Source organism: Bos javanicus, chromosome X, assembly GCF_032452875.1.
Source record: "Bos javanicus breed banteng chromosome X, ARS-OSU_banteng_1.0, whole genome shotgun sequence".
In the NCBI taxonomy this organism is placed as follows: Eukaryota; Metazoa; Chordata; class Mammalia; order Artiodactyla; family Bovidae; genus Bos; species Bos javanicus.
The window spans coordinates 51580089-51603004 of NC_083897.1; the positions used below are offsets into that span (position 1 = coordinate 51580089).

Sequence of the window (22916 nt, forward strand, 5' to 3'; positions counted from 1 at the left end):
GGTAAAGTATCCGCCTGTGAATACAGGTCCCATCCTACAGCTGAACCAATCTTTTTGTCACATTTTGAGGATGCGAACACTTCATTTTTCTTGAGAGAAATGACATGAGTATTCAAGGGTCAGACACCATGTTTCTGTTTTTTGTTTGTTTACTCTGGTTAAGTGAGTTAAAGGAACATCTTTGCACATTTCTGGGCTTTTTCTTTAGCTTGAGTTGAAGAAAAGCTGAAACACATACACACATACTCACCTCTGGACTTGTTTGAATTGGACAGAAGAAAATAAAAATTCACTTGTGGGATATTATAACTGGATGGGGGAAAATGTCCTCACCATTTCAGGGTGTGTATATATTATATATTTTCCCCTTAAATGGTGAGCAGGATTGAATGGAGCCATCTTTCCCTGTTTAAGATTTCTCTCTCCTCCATGTGGAGATATAAAACTAATTCAGAATCTCAAAGAAGTCAATTATACCAAATTTCAATTGTAAAGTATAAAGCAAAATTTCATTTCAGTCTAATGTCTGTATCCACCAACACTCCTGCCACCAACAGTCATTTCCACAGGGATCCCTTCAGAGTACATTTTTATATAAAACAATCAGGACTCCAAAATGAAGATTTTTAAAATGTATTTAATAATGGCAAATCAGATTAGAAAATCCAGCCAGAAAAAATTCACAGCCTGTTTATAAAATACACATTAACCAGCCATTGTCTCTTTCCTAAAACTAAGTCACAAGACTAGAACCCTTGAATGATCCATTCCCCAGCTTCCCTCTGTACCTTGCTCAGTCACTCAGTCATGCCTGACTCTTTGTGACCCCATGGACTATAGCCTGCCAGGCTCCTTCCTCTGTGTGCCTTATATTCTGTCAATAAAGATATCACTCTATTCAAGTAGCTATAGCAACCACCTGGGATCCATTTTCTAGAAAAATTACCCTGGGACTAATGGAACCCAGATCCCATCTGTTATTATTATTGGATTAAGTAAATTATACTCAGCTCTTCCCATTCCCTGAAATGGTGAGGACATTTTCCCCCCATCCAGTTATAATATCCCACAAGTGAATTTTTTTTTCTCCTGTCCATTTCAAAAAAGTCCAAAGGTGAGCTAATTTTCCCCCTACATTCCTAGATTGCTGGTGGTCTGTTGTAGTTGGCCTGTAAATGATAGGGTCACTTCAGTTCATTTCAGTCACTCAGCCGTGTCCTACTCTTTGCAACCCCATGGACTGGAGCACGCCAGGACTCCCTGTCCATCACCAAATCCCGGAGTTTACTCAAACTAATGTCCATGAGTCGGTGATGCCATCCAACCGTATCATCCTCTGTCATCCCCTTCTCCTTCTGCCTTAGATCTTTCCCAGCATCAGGGTCTCTTCAAAGGAGTCAGTTCTTCGCATCAGGTGACCAAAATATTAGAGTTTCAGCTTCAGCATCAGTCCTTCTAAAGAACAACCAGGATTGATCTCCTTTAGAATGGACTGGTTGAATCTCCTTGCAGTCCAAGGGACTCTCAATAGTCTTCTCCAACACCACAGTTCAAAAGCATCAATTCTTCAGTGCTCAGCTTTCTTTATAATCCAGCTCTCACATCCATACATGACTACTGGAAAAACCACAGCTTTGACTAGATGGACCTTTGTTGACAAAGTAATATCTCTGCTTTTTAATATGCTGTCTAGGTTGGTCATAACTTCTCTTCCAAGGAGCAAGTGTCTTTTAATTTCATGGCTACAGCCACCATCTGCAGTGACTTTGGAGCCCCCCAAAATAAAGTCTGTCACTGTTTCCACTGTTTCCCCATCTATTTTCTGTGAAGCAATGGGACCAGATGCCATGATCTTAGTTTTCTGAATGTTGAGTTTTAAGCCAACTTTTTCACTCTCTTCTTTCACTTTCATCAAGAGGCTCTTTAGTTCTTCGCTTTCTGCCATAAGTGAGGTGTCAACTGCATATGTGAGGTTATTGATATTCCTCCCAGCAATCTTGATTCCAGCTTGTGCTTCATCCATTCCAGCATTTCTCATGTTGTACTCTGCATATAAGTTTAATAAGCAGGGTGACAATATACAGCTTTGACGTACTCCTTTAATGATTTGGAACCAGTCAGTTGTTCCATGTGTGGTTCTAACTCTTGCTTCTTGACCTGCATACAGATTTCTCAGGAGGAAGGTCAGGTGGTCTGTTATTCCCCTCTCTTTAAGAATTTTAAACTGTTTGTTGTGATCCACACAGTCAAAGTTCAAATGATAGGGTGAATATCTACAATTGAAGAAAACAAGCCTAGATATTTGTGAATCTAGGACATCTGTCATTTGTGATGCCAAATGAGTTGACAATCACAATCTGGGAATTAGAGGCTTAGACTGCAAGTGGGCAGAAACACGGTGGTTGTCCCACTCTTGAGTACCCAGGTCATTTATCTCAAGAAGATAAAAGTGTTCTAAGCCTAGAAATGTGACAGTAGAAGATTTAGCTACAGAATGGAACCAGAGATGAACTTGAAACAAGTGTCTGTGACCTAAGTGCTTGCATTTGGAATTGGTTTGAGACAGTCTAAAACTTACCCCCAAGATCACTAAAGAGAGAAAGAGAGAGAGCGTGTGCCCATTGAGGCTGAGAACTATCCTCAAATGAATGCTTGTTGGCAGCCAATATTGACTTTCATCCAGTCCTCAATTTTGCATACTGCTTCACGCCCCCCAAGCCAGAACAGGATGTGGGGGCTCTTACTATTACTGCAGTTTTAAAATTATAGGGAGAAAAAATAAATAAATAAAAAATAAAATAAAATTATAGGGAGAATGTGATACTGGAAATAGGATTCTATGTCTTCCCCTGATTTGTAACTCAGCGTATTCCCAACCTCTAGAAGCCTTTATACTTCCAGAACTCATACTTTGAAAAAATTCCACAGAAAATTTTCACAGCCCTCAAGGAAATGATTTTCCATTGGAGGAAACAATGCTAGCAGCCGATGCCCTGATGCCTGCTCAAGCCAGCATCCTGAAGAATGATCAGCCAGTGAAGGAGAACTGAGGGATCACTGGTTCTCAGATAATAGGGGATAAGGGCACAAAACCTGGGTTCAGTTGCAACACAGAAGGAACTGAGGTTTTCTTGCAGCACAGAAGTTTATTATGAAGGGGGCTGGGCCAGTTTGTATTTACATGCTGGAACCCTGCAGCCCTGAGTCCAGGTTGAAGTGAGGAAGAGGCTACTCTGCGGGGCACAGGTGATGTCATCCCAGGAATATACTTAGCCCTCTCTCCTGGGTCCCTGTTGCCAGACTGTGGTCTGGAACTATCAGATAGACTCCACTTCTGTTTCTTGTGCCTGAGCTGGAGGGATTATATCTAAGGATTTCATCATAATAGGGGCTAAATACCTGCTGATTGTGACACATCAGACTGAAAAGCTTCCAACCTAGTTTTGTCAACTCCCCCTTGATGAGAATAAGGACAGCAGAGAGGTCTAGCAGAGATTCTGCATCCCGAGAACCAAACAACCTATGAGAAACAAGTGGATCCACTGATCTGCTAGCAAGAAAAGAGTTGGAAAGATCAAACAGTTTTCAGAAGAAATTCACAATGCCTTGGCACTCTCTGTTAGCCAACATTTAAATTAACTGAGATTTTCACTGACCTACCCACTCATTTAGGTAAACCATATTAATGAGATTTCTTTCTTTTCTTTTGGAAGAAGGAATGCTATCAAGCTCCCAAAGACAATGCATTATTCAAAGATGTCCAGCCAATAAGTTTCTGGGTATTTATAATGTTAATGTGGTGCTAAGTGAGCTCCAGGTGTGCAAGACCTAACTAGAGGATCCTAGACATTGTACTTGAAATTCTAAAGACACACATTGTAGCCAGTGTACCAAGTCTGGGTCTACAGAGCCAAATCAGACTATGTCAAGGTAGAAAAATTAGAAGCAAGGCGGTCAAGTTCACTGCTTCCATTCTAGCATGGAATATATCCTGTGGCCTAAATTAGCATCAGTTCCTTAGAGGGAAGTAGGGACGATCATGGTAACTTAAAGCATGGGATAGAGAAAGTGTTTCCCATCACAGGCCTTGGGTTATAGTTAGAGAATGACCAAGAATCACTCAGTACTAGCACCTGCAAGTTACACATCCTAGCTGACCTTAAAACCATATGTTCACTTTTCAAACTGAAAGAAATTTACTTCAATTATGTGCATTATACATAAGGAAACTAAAGCCAAAAGACTTTCCCAATGATCATTCCAGCTTTGAATGGCTTCACAACTGACTTCCAATCTTCTCACCTTCCACATTCTTGCCACCCTTCCCCATCACCACCACCATATAACTCTTAACAATAATGTTACAAACTGTTCTCTTTCCTGGCAATGATCTGAAGTTAGCCTATAAAAAAATCTTTCTTTTCACTACTCAGGGCAGTTAGGCCCATGTCTTTGAGGTATTTGTGGATTTTCTGAGACATTTGTTCACTCACACTCACCATAGCCTATTTAGGCCTAGATAATGAAGGACAGAAAGCAGAGGGGCCTTGGTGTAGGAGCAAAGCCCAGAGAGTCCAACACCAGAAGCCAGGTCCACTCACAAAAGAATTCCAGTTCTGCACCACTAACAGAGGACGCAGTGTTTGAAATCATTTTATTGTTACCCTCAAGGTGTCAACTAATTCATACATATTAACTAATTCATACTATTCTCCACTTCAATTGAAACAAATCAGACAAGGGTTCAGTTCCATTCTTGGATCTACTCAGTGTTCTTTAGTCCCATAAACTTTATTCAAATTCTGTTTTAAGATTTCTTAGGCATTTTCTGTGGTTATTTTCCCTAGTTCACCACTTGAATTGTAAATATATTGAGATCGGAAGCTCCAGTTCTTCTTTGTACATTAGCTGAAGTGCCCTGCATGAAGCAAATTATGGATACATATTATTGACCAAGTGATCAACTTCTGGTTATACATACACAAATCCAGTGTCACATATTTAAGTACATAATAACTCATTTTAAGCAAACACAGTACTGAATCATTCATAGCAAACTAGTTTCCACACTCACCTCCTTGGAAATAGGTTTTGTTTCCATCACAAACTTTAATACAATTTATCAAAAGACACCAACGACCTTTGCAGATGATGGCCAAGGTCTTTTGTGGGGTTTATGATAAAAAATAAGGCAGTAATATATTAACTGCCTAAGTTCCAAACCCCACATATTATTTTCAACTCAGAGAAAGATCTAGGTAGTTTTTTGTTCATGTTATTTAGTCGCTAAGTCGTGTCTGACTCTTGCAATCCTATGGACTGTAGCCCACCAGGCTCCTCAATCCACGGGATTCTCCAGGCAAGAGTACTGGAGTGGGTTGCCATTTCCTACTCCAGGAGATCTTCCCAACTCAAGGATCAAATCTGAGTCTCCTGCATTGGCAGGCAGATTCTTTACCACTGAGCCACCGGGGATGCCTCTATGAAGTTTACCTGGAGTTAAATTCGTCTGTCAGGGCCTTGGTTATGTGTTTCAGTTTATTCACAAATTCAGTCGAGCTGAATAAAACATGTCCAGAGAAACTTCCAGCCACTAGCAAGACTGAGGCCAGAATGGTTAACTGCTTCAATTGGGACTCCATGTCCTGCAGCCAGATTCTATTCATCAGCAGACTCTGGTGAGGCAGGGAAAAGCAAGCTGTCAGAAGAGTGTTCTAGTAAAGGTATTGAATACAAAACAAAAAGGAAATATTCTAACGTACGTTCCTACCTCGGGAAACTCTTTACTGTCAAGATCCCAGAGAAGAAGGTTCAGGTATCCCTGGCATAGCACCATTGTGGAAATGGGAAGTTGGGGGTTGTCCACTGCCCAATTTGGAGATGAATGGGCCATGCTGGAGGAGCTGGGAGAGTCAGGAGAACTTGAATTTTGTTAGCCATTTTGTGGTACAATCAAGGAGATCTATGACATAGAAAGGATAAGTAAATATCTTGAAACACCAAGGCTTGAAAACTAAGGCTTGAGGATATATTCTTCCTCAATAAATGAATTCTTTTGTACATCTTTTGTCTTGGAGAAATGTTCCTTCTTCCTATCCCATGTCCTAGCCACCTGCCCAATAGGGAGAAACTATTTAAAAACATAGAAAATACCCTATCACTGTAAGAAATCATACCCAAAGTCAAATCTCCCCCTCTTCTGTCTTTAAATTTTGACCATACTGGGTTGCTTGTTGAGGAGTTTCTGGAATTTAGTTCATTCATAAATGATAGAATGTTCCTTCAGGTAGGGTCAGAGGCTCTGAATAATATAGTTCACCATGTCCATTTTCATCATGTCCAGAACATGAAAGATGCCCCTGTCAAGGGAGGAAAAAATCAAATGTTTACACTCTGAAAGGAAATCCAGTGGGATGAGTGGAACTCAAGCTAAGAGTCCTAAAATCACAGTATCTTAGAGTTTAAAATGGCCTTAAAAACCACAGTCCTAGTTCAATTTACAAATACAGACATTGTACCAGGGACCCAAGGCCACAGAATGAGTTGTTATCAGAGCTAAGAACAGATACATCTTCTGACCTTTTAGTTAGAAGGGTCTTTCCACTGTAGGTACTCCATCTCAGAAAAACAACCAAAATTCTAACTCTCTATGGGTACTTGGGATAATGGTGGTTGAATTTCTAACTCATGTGACTTATCACTTTACCTCTGGGCCTTGGTTCTTCTATCTGTAAAACAGGGATCATCCTCATTCCTGTCCCCCCACAGGGTTTGAATCTGCAAAGGGGCTGTTTGAAATCTCCCAAAGAACCAGTAACTCTACTTTAGTGTCTAGACAAGAATATTGGAGTGGCTTGCCATTTCTTTCTCCAGGGGATCCTCCCAACCCAGGCATCTAACTCTCTTCTCTTGCATCTCCTACATTGGCAGGGGGATTCTTTACCACTAGTGTCACTTGGGAAGCCAGTGTCTTAACAGCATCATTTCTTAGAAAGTGTCCAAATGATCTGAAGATCATCAAAAGGGTTCTGAGAATCTGTCCTTTGAAAATAAAAGGCAATAAACCAGAGAGGAGCAATAGAAGTATTAATCTATTCTGCAGTATAGAAGGGCTAGACAAGCCAGGGGCTATAACCCAGTATCTGGCCCAGAGTTTTCTGGTGCAGTGTCTAAGACTGAGTTCAGGAACAGTACATCTAGTTTCTCAGCTTAGTAACTGCACAGGATCTGTTATGCTCTCTCGTTTTAGCACTGCTTCATCTTCTACTTGGAGAAGGTGATGGCACCCCACTCCAGTACTCTTGCCTGGAAAATCCCATGGATTGAGGAGCCTGGTAGGCTGCAGTCCATGGGGTGGCAAAGAGTCCCTCCCTCCCCACAGCACAACTGAACAAGTGAGCCTAAAAAAAGTGTCCACCACCGCCCCCTTGTGTCAGGGTGGAAAATAGACACTGAAGAGACCAGCAAACAGAAGCTAAAACAGAGGGAACCTCCTTGGAAGTGACAGGTGCAGTAGATTAAAACCCTGTAGTTAGTACCGACTACATATAGGAAGGGGCCTATAGATCTTGAGAAATATAAGCAGGATCAAGGAACTATCTGAAAATGAACTGACCCCATACTGCCCACAACACCAGAGAAAGTCCTAGATATATTTTTACTATTTTTACTATCATTCTTTAATTTTTAAAAAATTTTAAGTCCTCTATTACTCCTTTAGTTTTTCATTTTTATAACCTACTATTACTTTGCAAAAAAAAAGAGACCCTATTTTTTAAAGCAAACTTCATATATATATATTTTATAATTTTTGTGACTTTGTTTTTTTTTTTCTTTTTCTTTAATATTGTATTTTTGAAAATCCAACCTCTACTCTAGATTTTTAATCTTTGCTTTTTGGTATTTGTTATCAATTTTGTGCCTTTAAGAACCAAATCTTCAGTACCCATTTTTACTTGGGAGCGAGATTACTGGCTTGACTGCTCTCTCTGGCTTTGGACTCTCCTTTTTCTCCACCAGGTCGCCTCTATCTCCTCCCTCCTCCTTCTCTTCTCTACCCAACTCTGTGAATCTCTTTGGGTGTTCCGGACAGTGGAGAACACTTGGGGAACTGATTACTGGCTGGATCTGTCTCTCTCCTTTTGATTCCCCCCTTTATCCTCCTGGCCATGTCTGTCTCCTTCCTCCCTCTTCTCTTCTCTGTATAACTCCGTGAACATCTCTGAGCGGTCCAGACTGTGGAGCACACACATAAGAAAGTTATTACTGGCTAGCTTGCTCTCTCCTCTTTTGATTCCCCTTCGTCTCATCCCGGTCACCTCTATCACCTTCCTCCCTCTTCTCTTCTCCATGTAACTCTGTGACCCTCTCTGGGTGTCACTCACTGTGCAGAAACTTTTCATCTTTAATCTATATGTTTTATCAATGGTGCTGTATAGATGGAGAAGTCTTGAGGCTACTGTAAAAATAAGACTGAAAACCAGAAGCAGGAGGCTTAAGTCCAAATCCTGAGAAAACCAGAGAACTCCTGACTCCAGGGAACATTAACTGACAGGAGCTCATCAAACGCCTCCATACCTACAATCTCATCTCTTAGGCTGTTCTGGTGTGGTAATAGCAATGATAGCAAGATCTGCCCAGAAAAGAAAATCAGCAGAGCCAAATTGTTTAGAACCCCAAATGCTCTCCAATGAGCAATCTCCTTAAGGCAAAGGCATGCCAACATATGTCTGCTGCAGCTCCAGAAACTAGGTATCCAAACTGTATATAGAGAATATTATTTTTATCTGTCTAGGAGCCAATCACAATTTAAGGCTTCATTGGGATTAGTAGTAACAATAGTGCCATATTATTTTCTGGGCAGAATGAGATAAAGATAGGAAGAAAAATAACAATGTGACAAAAACAAATGCAAGATATAAAAAAATATAAAATACATACCATCACAAGGTAATGGGATATTCTTTTCTTAAAACTTTTTAGTTTCTATCTGGGTAGCCGATTAACAATATGATAGTTTCAGATGAACAATGAAGGGACTCAGCCATACATATACATGCATCCATTCTTCCCCTAACTCTCCTCCCATTCAGGTGGCCATATAATATTGAGCAGATGTTCATGTGCCATACAGTAGGTTCTTGGTTATCCATTTTAAATATAGCCTTGTGGTGGTGAGATATTCTTAATAAGGGATAAGGCCATTATTAGATTGTTTGACTGCAAAGGGAAAAGATTAGATAGGCAGTATCTTTAAGTATCACTAGAAATATCATCTTCACTCAAAAGTATAAGTTTCTTATTGGCAAGGACTCTCTTATGTATCTATATGCTTCTGAAACACAGAAAACCTAATGGGAGTTAGATGAAAATCTGTTTAGTTGAATGATATACTGTACTATTACAGCAAGATCTCAACCTTCAAGCTTCATCTCATACAAATGAAATCGAAGTTCCTCCACATCATCTATTTAAGTAATGGGACATATGTAGAAGGGAAGCTTGTGTGTGCCTGCGTGCATGCTAAGTTGTATCCAATTCTTTGCCACCCTATGGACTGCAGCCACCAGGCTCCTCTGTCCATGGGATTCTCCAGGCAAGAATACTGGAGTGGGTTGCCATGCCCTCCTCCAGGACATCTTCCCCACCAAGGGATCAAACTCAGGTCTCTGACTTCTCCTGCACTGGCAGGTGGGCTCTTTAACGCCACTCACAAAACCTCAGAATAATTGTTAGTCATCTACAGGGGGCACAGGATTGGAAAAGGTCAGTGTTCATTCCAATCCCAAAGAAAGGCAATGCCAAAGAATGCTCAATCTATCACACAATTGCACTCATCTCACATGCTAGTAAAGTAATGGTCAAAATTCTCCAAGCCAGGCTTCAGCAATATGTGAACCGTGAACGTCCAGATGTTCAAGCTGGTTTTAGAAAAGGCAGAGGAACCAGAGATCAAATTTCCAACATCCGCTGGATCATGGAAAAAGCAAGAGAGTTCCAGAAAAAACACCTATTTCTGCTTTATTGACTATCCCGAAGCCTTTGACTGTGTGGATCACAATAAAGTGTGGAAAATTATGAAAGAGACGGGAATAACAAACCAATTGACCTGCCTCCTGAGAAATCTGTATACAGGTCAGGAAGCAACAGTTCGAACTGGACATGGAACAACAGACTGGTTCCAAATAGGAAAAGGAGTACGTCAAGGCTGTATATTGTCAGCCTGCTTATTTAACTTATATGCAGAGTATATCATGAGAAACGCTGGGCTGGAGGAAGCACAAGCTGGAATCAAGATTGCTGGGAGAAATATCAATAACCTCAGATATGCAGATGACACCACCCTTATGGCAGAAAGTGAAGAAGAACTAAAGAGCCTCTTGATGAAAGTGAAAGAGGAGAGTGAAAAAGTTGGCTTAAAACTCAACATTCAGAAAACGAAGATCATGACATCTGGTTCCATCACTTCATGGCAAATTGATGGGGAAACTGGAAACAAAGGCTGACTTTATTTTTCTGGGCTCCAAAATCACTGCAGATGGTGATTGTAGCCATGAAATTAAAAAATGCTTACTCCTTGGAAGGAAAGTTATGACCAACCTAGATAGCATATTACTTTGCCAACAAAGGTCCATCTAGTCAAGGCTATGGTTTTTCCTGTGGTCCTGTATGGACGTGAGAGTTGGACTATAAAGAAAGCTGAGCGTAGAAGAATTGATGCTTTTGAACTGTGGTGTTGGAGAAGACTCTTGAGACTCCCTTGGACTTCAAGGAGGCCCAACCAGTCCATCCTAAAGGAGATCAGTCCTGGGTGTTCATTGGAACGACTGATGTTGAAGCTGAAACTCCAATATTTTGGCCACCTTATGCGAAGAGCTGACTCATTTGAAAAGACCCTGATGTTGGAAAGATTGAGGGCAGGAGGAGAAGGGGACGACAGAGGATGAGATGGTTGGATGGCATCACCGACTCAATGGACATGGGTTTAGGTGGACTCTGGGAGTTGGTTATGGACAGGGAGGCCTGGCATGCTTTGGTTCACGGGGTCACAAAGAGTCGGACACGACTGAGCAACTGAACTGAACAATTAAAAGGTCTGGGATGAAAAAATCAGAGGACTTCCTTGTGATCCAGTGGTTAAGAATTCACCTTGCAATGTAGGGTACATGGGTTTGATCCCTGCTCAGTGGAACTAAGATCCCACATGCTGCAAGGCAACTAAGCCCACGAGCTGCAGCATGGACTTAGAAGCCCATGCATCACAACTAAAGAAAAGCCCGTGCACCACAATGAAAGATCCCCCCATGCCACAACTGAGACTTAATATCCACAAATGGAAAGTTGGTTACTCATCTGCATAATTTTTTTAAGCGTTCAAGAGCACACGTGAAGTCAGCCAGAGTACTTGAAAGCTGGACTTTCAGATGGTCCCAAAACGCCTTGTACATTGTCTCCTTAATCCTGCCTTCCAGACTATAAGACGGTTAAGTGAGCAACTTGCTCTTTACCCAGAGAGTTGATATAGGTTCTTAATCTAAATCTCAAACATCATTTAAGATCATGAAAGATCATTATGTTGACAGGGCAGAAGCTATGTTTGGACTTCAGCAGAGTTGAATAAACTGAGTTTAGTCTCAGATGCAAAGGCACTGGCCAATTTCTCTCAGAAGGATTCCTCATGGTTCCAGAAAAGCTCTCCCTCTTCTTCTTACTGAGAAGAACCAAGAACTTGGAGTAGAGGTCCTGAGTACTAGCCTGATTCTTCATCTAATTTAAATGTGTGCCTTGGTTTTTAGATCCATATACTTTGAACTAGATGATCTTTTCCCTTAAGCCTTAAAATCCAGGAAAGGACTTTCTTTTTTGATAACACTTGAAAATCTTATGTGCACCTTCAACTCATTATCTTCTCCTCTCAAACCTGTGTTTTATTCAAACAAATCATAAAGTTTACAATTTTCTCATTAAAAAATAGAATAGTAATGCATGCTTTGGTTGAAAATTTTACAAGCAATACAGAGATAAATGAAAAAAGTCAAAGCTCCTTCCCCAACACACCAATCCCATTTGTGAAATGTCACCAACTGTTATTTATCTAATGCATAATAATTACTTCTCTTCATCCTTTTAATGTACTTGATCCCCAACTTACAGAGATTTTGATTCCTATATGTGTCTGGAATCCATCCCCTTATGCCATCATTTCCTGTAGACTGTTGCAATATTCTAGTAAATGGTACTCCTGCCCCCAATCAAAGTCTTAGTCCAACAATGCCACATATTCTTGCTAAGACCAATGGCCTTTCTAAGAAAAAAATCTGATCATAATGACATGATCATTTAAAGTTCTCTAGAACCTTCCCATCACTCCATCAACAAGAAGCAAGATTTTCTTGTTGCTGCTGTTTAGTCAATAAGTTGTGTCTGACTTCTTTGTGACCCCAGGGATCATAGCCCTCCAGGTCCCCTCTATCCATGGGACTTTCCAGGCAAGAACACTGGAGTGGGTTGCCATTTTCTCCTCCAGGGGGTCCTCTTGACTCAGGGATTGAACCTGGGTCTTCTGGATTAGCAGGCAGATTCTTTACCACTGAGCCACCAGAGAAGCCCCAAAGCTGTTTAGCTGCTAAGTCATGTCCGCATCTTTTTTGTGACCCCATGGACTGTAGCATACAAGGCTCCTCTGACCTCCACTATCTCCTGGAGTTTCTTCATTAAGTTGGTGTTACTATCTAACCGGTGTAACTATCTAAGATGGTTACTATCTAACCATCTCATCCTCTGCTGCTCCCTTCTCTTTTTGCCTTCAATCTTTCCCCAAATCAGTGTCTCTTCAATGAGTAGGCTCTTAGCATCAGGTAGCCAAAGTATTGGAATGTCAGTCCTTCTAATGAATATTCAGGGTCAATTTCCAACAGGATTGACAGATTTTATCTCCTTCCAGTCCAAGGGACTCTCAAGAGTATTCTCCAGAACCACAATTCGTAAGCATCAATTCCTTGGTGCTCAGCCTTCTCACATCCGTGCATGACTACTGGAAAAACCATAGCGTTGACTGTATGGCACTTTGTTGGCAGAGTGATGTCTATGCTTTTTAATCTGCTGTCTAGCTTTGTCATAGCTTTCCTTCCAAGGAGCAAGCATCTTTTACTTTCACGGCTTCAGTCACAGTCCGCAGTGATTTTGGAACCCTAAAAATTAAATCTGTCACTGCTTCCACTTTTTCCCCTTCTATTTGCCATAAGGTGATGGGACTTGGTGCCATGATCTTGGTTTTTTTGAATATTGAGTTTCAAGCCAGCTTTTTCACTCTCCTCTTTCAACTTCATCAAGAATCTCTTTAGTTCCTCTTCACTTTTCTGCATTAGAGTGGTAGGATCTGTATATCTGGAGTTGTTGATATTTCTCCCAGCAATCTTGATTCTAGCTTGTGATTCATCCAGCACAGCATTTCTCATGATGTGCTCTACATATAAGTTAAATAAACAGAGTGACGATATACAGCCTTGATATACTCCTTTCCCAATTTGGAACCAGTCAGTTATTTGATGTCCAGTTCTAACCTTGTCAGCATGGGAAATAGGTGCTTGGTAGTTTGAACATTCTTTAGCAATTCCCTTCTGTGGGACTGAAATGAAAACTGACCTTTTCCAGTCCTGTGGCCATTGCTGAGTTTTCCAAATTGGCTAGCATATTGAATGCAACACTTTAACAGCACCATATTTTAGGATTTGAAATAGCTCAGCTGAAATTCCATCACCTCCAATAGTTTTGTTCATAGTAGTGCTTCCTAAGGCCCACTTGACTTCACAACCCAGAATATTTGGCTCTAAGTGAGTGACCACATCACTGTGGTTATCCAGGTCATTAAGACTTTTTTTTGTATAATATTTCTGTATATTCTTGCCACCTCTTCTTAATCTCCTCTGCTTATGTTAGACTGGTATTCTTCCCACAGAGGAAGGTAAAACTGCAGTGAGCAACTGAATGACCCAGTATTGCTAGACATTGCCCAAGAATCACACTTCTTTCTCACCTAAGCCCAGAACCCAGAGGCAATGAGCAAGGCTGGATAGTCATGGGATAGCAAGGAGCTGGACTTAACCAGATCGTCAACACTGAAACCAGGTTGATTATATTCTTTGCAGCCAAAGATGGAGAAGCTCTATAAAGTCAGCAAAAACAAGATCGGAAGCTGACTGTGGCTCAGATATTCAGCTCCTTATTGCAAAATTCAGACTTAAATTGAAGAAAGTAGGGAAAACCACTAGGCCATTCAGGTATGATTTAAATCAAATCCCTTATGATTATCCAGTGGAAGTGACAAATAGATTTAAGGGATTAGATCTGAGAGACAGAGTGCCTGAAGAACTATGGACAGAGATTCCTAACATTGTACAGAAAGTGATGATCAAAGCCATCCCCATGGAAGAGACATGCAAAAAGGCAAAATGGTTGTTTGAGGAGCCCTTACACATAGTTAGGAAAAGAAGAGAAGCAGAAGCCAAAGGAGAAAAGAAAATATATATCCATCTGAATGCAGAATTCCAAAGAATAGCAAGGACAGATAAGAAAGCCTTCTTAAATGAACAATGCAAAGAAATAGAGAAAAGCTATAGAATGAGAAAGAGTAGAAATCTCTTCAAGAAAATTAGAGACAACAAGGGAATATTTCATGAAAAGATGGTAACAATAAAGGACAGAAACACTATGGACCTAACAGAAGCAGAAAATATTAAGAAGAGGCAGCAAGAATACACACAAAAACTCAGCACAGGCCACAGGACAGGAAATGGGCAGTTTTCACTCCAATCCCAAAGAAGGGGAATGCCAGAGAATGTTCAAACTACTGCACAATTGCACTCGTTTTCAAAGCTAGAAGAGTAATGCTCAAAATTCTCCAAGCCAGGCTTCAGCAGTACATAAACTGAAAACTTCTTAATGTACAAGATGGACTTAGAAAAGGCAGAGGAACCAGAAATCAAATTGCCAACATATGTTGGATTATAGAAAAAGCAAGAAAATTCCAGAAAAACATCTATTTCTTTTTCATTGACTACACTAAAGGATTTGAGTGTGTGCATCCCAACAAACTGTGGAAAATTCTTAAAGAGATGGACATACAACACCACCTTACCTGCCTCCTAAGAAACCTGCATGCGGGTCAAGAAGCAATAGTTAGAACCAGACATGGAGCAATGAACTGGTTCCAAACTGGGAAAGGAGTACGTCAAGGCTGTGTATTTTCATCCTGCTTATTTAAATTATATGCAGAGTACATCATGCGAAATACCGGGCTGGATGAAGCTCAAGCTGGATTCAAGACTGACGGGAGAAATATCAATAATCTCAGATATGCAGATGACACCACCCTAATGGCACAAAGCAAAGAGGAACTAAAGAGCCTCTTAATGAAGGCAAAAGAGGAGAGTGAAAAAGCTGGCTTAAAAATCAACATTCAAAAAACGAAAATCATGGCATACAGTCCCATTACTTCATGGCAAATAGACGGGGAAACAATGGAAACAGTGACACATTTTTTTCCCCCCCTGGGGCTCCAAACAACCACATACAGTGACTGCAGCCATGAAATTAAAAGACTTTTGTTCCTTGTAAGCAAAGCTATGAGAAATCTAGACAGCATGTTAAAAAGCAGAGATACAAGGCTGCTAACAAAAGTCCCTATATTCAAAACTATAGTTTTGCCAGTAGTCAAGTAGAAATGTGAGTGTTACACCATAAAGAAGGCTGAGCACCAAAAAGTTGATGCTTTTGAACTGTGGTGCTAGAGAAGACTCTTGAGAGTCCCTTGGACAGCAAAGAGATCAACCCAGTTGATTCTAAAGGAAATCAACACTGCATATTCATTGGAAGGACTGATGCTGCACCTGAAGCTCCAGCACTCTGGCCAGCTGATAGGAAGAGTTGACTCATTGGAAAAGACCCTCATGTTGGGAAAGATTGAGGTCAGGAGGAGAAGGGGACCACAGAGGATGAGATGGTTTGATGGTGTCGACTCTGGCCATGAGTTTGAGCAAACTCTTGTAGACTGTGAAGGACAGGAGAGCCTCGCATGTTGCAGTCGTGGGGTCGCAAAAAGTCAGACACGACTGAACAACAACAACAAACAATGAGCTGGGGTAAGAGTGACAGTAAATTGGGCACTAATTCAACAAAGCTCTGCTGTTCCTACTAACTGCCTCATGGACTGTCCCTTACAAATTTCACAGGACCCATCACCGAAAGTAGCCCCAATATGCCTACAAGCACCCTCAGCACTCCATGTGACCTTCTTCTTCAGAACTGGCCTTCCATTGGCACCCCTGCTGAAGGTGTACTGAAGCCTCTACAGATCATGCACAGGCATATAAAAAGACCTGGCACCTCTCTGCTGGATGGGATGAACGGTTTTACCTTAAACACTTCAGGGTACTGAGATAGGGAAAATAAATAGGAGGCTGTCAGCATGTGTCCTGGGTTTGTGCAACTGACAGAAAGCCTATATCATAATAACACTTCCTTCACAAAATAGAACAAGAAGGGTTGGTCAGGTGAATACATAGAAGAAGCCTCAGAGACCCCTAGTACCCCTTAGTTGGCTGACTGGTACATGTGTTTATCTCCTGAAATAAGTCACTGAAGACTGGTGGAGGAGATTGATTCCTCAAATATGAAGACACCAGCATGAGATTTCCAGCAATGGCAAAAATCAGGAAGCCCAACACCCCACTAATGAAACAAGATAATTTCCCAGTAACTGACTCCATTAGAAATGTAGATCTATGTAGTGCCTGACAAACAATTCAGAAATGATTACTTTAAAGATGTTCAGACAGCTACAAGAAAACTCAGTGAAATCAGGAAAGCAAAACTTGAACAAAATGGGAAAGTCAACAAGGAGATAGAAATCATAAAATGGAGCCAAAAAGAAATTCTGGAGCTGAAGAATACAATGGATGGGGTTAGAAATATTATAGAGACCTTCAACAGCAGACTGCATCAAGCAGAAGAAAGAATTTATGAACTCAGAAAGGGATAATTTGAAGTTACCTAATCAGACATGAAAAAATGAAAAAGTTGGGGGGGAGGATCTATGAGATTTTTTGAACACCATTATATGGACCCACATATGCATGATGGGGGACCTTAGGTAAGGAGGCAAAGAAAGAAGAGGAGGCGACAGAAAGAGAGAAAATGGAAATTATTATTTATGGAAATAATGGCTGAAAACTATTCAATTTATGGGAGCAACATGGACATTCAACATCACAAGCTCACAATTTCCTGAACAATATCATCTCATAGAAGGTTATATGAAGACATGCTTTAATAAAAATATCAAAAGTCAAAGACAGGAAAAGAAATGTTTTTTGTCTAACTGTCTTGATATTTTACTTATTTATTTTGAATTCTTACAATCTAGAATTTCATATCAACTTTTTTAATATCAATTTTTATTGGAGTACAGTTGTTTTACAATATTGTGTTAGTTTCTGCTATCCAGGAAACTAAATCAGCTACACATCTACATATATACCCTCTTTTTTGCATTTCCTGCCTATTTATGTCACCACATAGCACTGAGTAGAGTTTCCTGTGCTATACAGTAGGTTCTCATTAGTTATCTATTTTAGACCTAGTAGGGTATGTGTGTCAAGCCCAATTTCCCAATTCATCACATACCCTTCCCTGCCCCCAGTATCCATACGTCCATTCTCTATGTCTGTCTCTATTTCTGCTTTACAAATAAGCTCATCTGTATCATTTTTCTAGATTCCACTGTTATTACTAGATGATATTTCTTTTTCTCTTTTTCAATTACTTCATGCTGTATGACAGTATCTAGGTCATTCCTTTCAATGTCTGAGTAATATTCCATTGTATATGTGTACCACATCTTCTTTATCCATTCTTCTGTGATGGAAATTTATGTTACTCCTATGTCCTGGGTGTTGCAAATAGTGCTGCAATGAACATTGGGGTCATGTGTCTTTTTCAATTCTGGTTCTGGTTTTCTCTGGGTATATGCCCAGGAATGAGAATGCTGGGTTATATGATAATTCTCTGTTTAGATTTTTAAAGGAACCTTCATACTGTTCTCCATAGTGGCAGTATCAATTTACTTATCACTGATACTGTAAGATGGTCCCCTTTCAAGGAGAGAAATTTTAAGTTTGTGAGAGAAATGCAACTTGTCACATAAAAGGGAACAGCATAAGGCTATCAGGAGATTCTCAAAAGAAACCTTGCAATCCTGGAGAAAGTGGGATGATATATTTAAAGTGCTGAAAGAAAACAACTGACAACCAAGAATACTCTATTCAGAAAAGTTGTTCTTCACAAATGAAAGATAATGACATTCCCAGAGAAACCAAAGCTGAGGGAGTTTTTCACCACTAGACCTGCCTCACACAAAATGCTCAAAAGAGCTCTTCAAGAGGAAACTAAAAGACACCAATTTAAGCCTAAGAAAGCATGTAACTCACAGGTAAAGCAAATAGTCAAATACAGAACACTTTAAACTTTTGTATAAAAGTGAAAAGAAAAAAGTATTAAAAATAGAGTTGCAATAATTTGTTAGTGCATACAATATCAAAAGATGTAAACTAGGACATCAGTAACACAAAATGAGGTGGGAAGAAGTAAAAATATGGAGTTTTTGCATACAATCAAATTGAAGCTGCTATTATTAATATCTTAAATCTGAGTGGTATAACTAAAGATGTCTCATGTAGGCAAGGTGGTAACCACCAAGGTTAATTAATTAAGATTTTTTGGTAAGTCTTTGAAATAGAGTATTATTTCAATATAGAAGCAGGATGAACAATTTATTAAATAATTTTCATGTTTTTTCTTTTAATTGAAGTATAGTTGATTCGGGCTTCCCTGGTGGCTCAGCAGCAAAGAATCTGCTTGCCAGTGAAGAATATGTGGGTTCAGTCCCTGGGTCAGGAAGATGCCCTGGAGAGGGAAATGGCAAATCACTCCAGTATCTTTGCCTGGGAAATCCCATGGACAGAGGAGCCTGGTAGTAAAGGATTAATACATAGGGTCATAAAGACTAGACACGACTTAGCAACTAAACAGCAACAACAATAGTTGATTTACAATATTATATTAGTCTTCAGTGTATGGCAGTGATTCAGTATTTTTCCAGGTCATACCCCACTATTAGTTATTATATGATGATGCCTATAATTCATTGTGCTATAGAGTATATGATTGTTGCTTACCTATTTTATACTTAGTAGTTGTATCTCTTAATTCCATATCCCTAATTTGTCCCACCTACTTCCCCTCACCCATGTGTAACCAAAATTTTGTTTTCTTTATATGTGAGCCTACCATTTTGCATATGCTTTCATTGGTATGCACCACTTATTGAAGAGGCTGTCTTATCTCCATAGTATATTCTTGCCTCCTTTGTCAAAGGTAAGATGCCCATAGGTGCTTGGGTTTATTTCTTGATTGACACAGGGGCTACCTACACTGTCCTAACCTCCTGATCCAGAGCCTTCTCCCCCTAAACCTGTACCATTTTGGGTGCTACAGGGAAAAAAATTAACAAAAAGATTCACCTGAGCACTTCTTTGTTGCAGGAATAGACAAATATTTTCCCACCAGTTTCTGGTGGTCCCTGAGTATCCTACTCCCTTATTGGGAAGAGATCTATTCCTGGCTTTGAAATCTTGCAGCTACTTCAGTCCTAATAGAGGGTGCTTTAAAACTCTCTCATGGGGGCAAACTATTTTTACCAGCCACCAAGTGAAACAACTCCTGAATGGGAGAGGCCATTTATGGATGTCTGATCAAAGAATCCTCAGGTATCAAGTAGTGATGATGGAAAATCCAGGCCTGACTTAGCCCCTCGTGAGGTTCTTAATCCTGCCACCCTCCTGCCTACCTCCGAGAGCTCTCTCCCCTTTCAGTGTTGCCTAGAAACTTTGGACCACTGGACAAAATCCCAAGAGGGATTGTCAGAAGATCCTCTGACCAATCCTGAGGAAATCTGGTACACTGATGAAAGCAGCTTTGTCCTGGATGGAAAAAGAAGAGCCAGATATGCAGTAGTCTCCCATTTTGAGACCATACAGGCTAAAACTTTGCCACCAGGTACTTCAGTCCAATTAGCTGAGCTCATAGCCTTGATTCGAGCTTTAGAGCTGGGAAAAAGAAAAAGAGCCATTTATGATGACTCCAAGTATGCCTTTCTGGTACTACATGCCCATGCTGTTATTTGGAAAGAAAGAGGCCAGTTGGCCACTCGAGGGTTCCCAATCAAATATTGTGATCAAATCCTTAGGCTCTTGGAGGCAGTCCATCTGCCTGCTGAGGTTTCAGTCTCCCACTGTAAAGGATACCAAAAAGGGAGCAGAGAAGTGGAACGAGGGAACCAAACAGCCAATCAGGCAGCTAAGAGAGCAGCATTACAGAACAATGACATAATAGGGGTTGCCACCTTAGTTCCACAGACTAATTTGCCAGAAACACCTTCATATACTGAAGGTGAGACTCTTAAAGCTAAGAGTGAGGGCTTTCAAGAAGATCATATAGGGTGGTTCCAAAAGGAGGGAGTCCTTTTTCTGCCTGAGAACCTCCAGTGGAAGTTGGTTAACTCCTTACATGCCACCACTCATTTAGGGGAGAAGGCCCTCCAAAGATTACTAGAAAGGTCCTTCAGAGGAACAGATCTCCAAATGACTATAAGGCAAGTGGTCTCCTATTGTCCCACTTGCCAATTAAACAACCCCCAAGGAGCTTGAAGACCCCAGCTGGCCCAGCCCATCCAATGATGTGGGACTTACCCAAGAGAGGACTGGCAGATGGACTTCACCCAGATGCCAGTTTTTCAAGGGTATAAATACCTATTAGTCATGACAGATACATTCACAGGATGGATTGAAGGCTTTCCCACCTAGACTGAGAAGGCTGAGGCAATGGTAAAGAAAACTGCTCCATGAGATCATTCCAAGGTTTGGTCTGCCTGGGTCATTACAGAGTGACAATGGGACATCATTTATTCCTAAGGTCACCCAAGGGGTCTCTAAAGCATTGGGCATTACTTATTGTCTCCATTGTGCCTGGAGTCTTCCGGAAAACTAGAAAGAGACAACCAATTCTTAAAATCAGCAATAAAAAAGATAACCCAGGAGACCTCCCTGGGATGGAAGGAGGCTCTACCAATAGCTCTCCTCCACACCCATATTTCCCCTAAGGAACAGGTTGGTCTTAGTCCTTATGAGATGTTATATGGGAGACCTTTTGTTTATGTCAATGACCTCTTCCTTGATCCAGAGGCTCAGTCCATCTGGCCTTATACCATGGCCATTGGACAATTCCAACAGGATATATACACTTGTGGGGTGTCAATCAAGGCTCAAAAGATTCTAAAGAGTCACCACTATATGCTCCAGGGACTCAAATCCTAATTAAAGTCTGGAAAGATGGATCCCCAAAGGCTCAACTTCAGCCCACATGGAAGGGCCCCTACCCTGTAATACTTTCTACTCCCACAGCAGTCAAGATACCGGGACACAACTCCTGGATTCACTACTCATGTGTCAAACCATGGAAGAAAACAGAAGAGGACACATAATACATGTGTGAGCCTCTGGGAGATCTCAGATACCTATTCAGGACTACAAATGAATGCCGTCCTAATGAACACCCCCAAAATTAAGTTTATGGGGATAAGATTTCTCAGGATAGCTCTAAAGAGCCAACACAGTTTGGCAGGAGTTGTACTCCAAAATAGATGGGAAATAGATCTTCTGATCCCTGAACAAGGAGAGACTTGACCCATCTTAAATGAGATGTGTTGTTTCCAGGTAAATACCTCCAGGTAAGTTAAAGAAAGTCTTGAAGTCCTCAAGAAAAACATTCAGATCCTACAGGATCTCAAAGAATGAGCTGGAGAGTTCTTGGGGTGGCTACAATCTCTCTTTGGGGGATCCTTCTCCTGGTAAGGGGGAGTTTGGAGTTGGCTAATGCCCCTACTAATCCCTGTTATCACCATATTGATGCTGCTTATGATTGCTCCATGTATTATCAATTATCTAACCCGTTTTGTTCCTGCCCAGGTCAACAAGCTACAACACGTACTGCCAGTTCAACAAGGATATATACAACTATAGCCGACCATGGAAAATATCACTCACCCTTAGATGGACACCGCTATAAGGACTCTGAGGCTTGAGACTAGCAAAAGGGGGAGGTCCAATGCCCCTCACTGTCCCAGTTCAGCAGGAAGTAGTCAGAGATACCTTGATGCCCCTATTCCCAAAGAATTGGGCCTCCCATCTCTTGAGGGGAGAATGTTAGGTAGTTAGAATAGGAAAAAGGAGTCCAAAATGGCGGTGGCTAAAAGACAAAGAAGGGAAAAGCTCATGAAAATAGAACAAAGGAAGGTCCCAGGACTGGAGTGAGGACCTCAGGTAAAACAAACAGCCTTCCTGGCTAGCCCAATTGACATAGGGCAGGCTCAGGAGGGAGGAAACAAATGTATAAAAGGAGGAAGCCTAGAAGGATTGAGGCCTCTCTTCTCTTGTCTTTTGGGTCAACCCACCCTCACTCCTCAAGGGTATACTATCCTTTGCTTTTCCTAATAAAACTGAGCTATAACACCGATTCGTCCATTGCTTCAAATTTTTGCTGCAGCAAGACAGAACCGAGGAAATTACACACTCCCCCAACACCAAGGTCCACTTGACTTCACACTCCAGGATGTATGGCTCTAGGTGAGTGATCACTCCATAGTAATTATCCAGGCCAATAAGATCTTTTTGTATAGTTCTTCTGTGCATTCTTGCCACCTCTTCTTAATATTTTCTGCTTTTGAAACGTTGTTGCTGAACCACCAAAGATGCCAGGATTCTTGGCCTCCAGAGGAGAGGAATTCAATCCAGGGCCAGTGACAA

At 40.9% G+C, this 22916-nt stretch overlaps 1 pseudogene; it reads right to left on the reverse strand.

Moving 5' to 3' along the window:
- Positions 1-3091: 3091 nt before the first annotated feature.
- Positions 3092-6362, reverse strand: LOC133242380 (T-complex protein 11 X-linked protein 2-like; annotated as a pseudogene).
- Between the last annotated feature and the right edge of the window lie 16554 nt (positions 6363-22916).